The following is a 1,409-nucleotide window of genomic DNA, read 5'->3' on the forward strand; positions in this document are numbered from 1 at the left end:
CTTCCACCATGGTTATGAGGCCTCCCCAGCCATGTGGAACTGTAAGTCCATTAAACCTCTTTCTCTCTATAAATTACCCAGTCTCAGGTATTTCTTCCCAGCAGTATGAAAATGGATGAATACAACAATGAAGTAGACAGAGTCATCTGAAAGATGCCAGCTAGTCTCTGTCCAGAGTCATTCTAGTGCTTCAGCAATGACCCCCAAAAATGAACCATGGATAAAATAGGAATAGAATAGAAAAGAGAGGAATAGAATAGAATAGAATAGAATAGAATAGAATAGAATAGAATAGAATAGAATAGAATAGAATAGTTGCAGAGATGGAGACTCTGCATCAATCCAATAGCATGAACTCCTATGCTCCAAGGCTGATCCAGCTACAGTTACTGCTAAATGTCCACCCTGTCAACAGCAGAGACAAAAGCTGAGCCCTTGATATGACACCATACCTTGAGGAGACAAACCAGCCTCTTGGTGAAAAATTTATTACATCCAATCCCTTCTACTACAGAAAGAATAAAATTACAGTATTTTGTCCTGACTAGGATAAGCACATATTCTGGAGATGGATTTGCATTTCCTAACAGAAGAACTTTGGCCAGCACCACTATCTGAGGGATCACAGAGCGTCCGATTTACACACCTGGGGTCTCATTTGACTGAAACTACTTCACATCATTTCAAACCAATTGACCCACTTTACATCAAAGAAGATGCAAAAGTGGGCACCATATCACAAGATCCACTGATCCTGTCATATACTATATCATTTCAAAGCTGCTTTTTATATAGAATTTTAGAATGGCTTCTTATGGATGCAATTAAGACACTATCTTAGAAATGATAACCTGTGGGATTACAGCTTCATTATTCAAGTTGAGCCAGTAATCACTGTATGGTGTTGTCCCCAATAAGCAGAGCATATGGGTCCAGGAACCAAGTAGTAAAGTAGAAGTATCTCCTCTCACCATCATATCCAGTGCCTGCTTGGGGGGAATTTAGGCTTCCATTCCTGCAATGTTAGTTTTGGTGTGTCTAGAGGCCATGGTTCTTGCCTAGGGGTGAGGAGGAAAACAATTCCACCAGAGGAAACAAGGGCCCCACTAAACCTAATGCTACAACTTTTAGGTCCTTTTGGACCACTAGTGCTGGTAGACAGATACAGCAAAAAGTTGCTGAACTGCCAGGGGCAATAATCCTGATTATAATGAGAGGGTAGAATTGCTGCTACATAATGTGCCAAGAAGAAGACCATCTGGAACTCAGAACCCACTCAGACATCTCTGGGTCTTTTGCCCTGTTTCAACTACAAACAAGCAATTACAGCAAAAGCATAGTAATCACATCCCAGCCCCTACAGGTATGAATATCTGGATCACCCACTAGGCAAGCCACCAGATCTGCAT

Source organism: Pan paniscus, chromosome 13, assembly GCF_029289425.2.
Source record: "Pan paniscus chromosome 13, NHGRI_mPanPan1-v2.0_pri, whole genome shotgun sequence".
Lineage (NCBI taxonomy): Eukaryota > Metazoa > Chordata > Mammalia > Primates > Hominidae > Pan > Pan paniscus.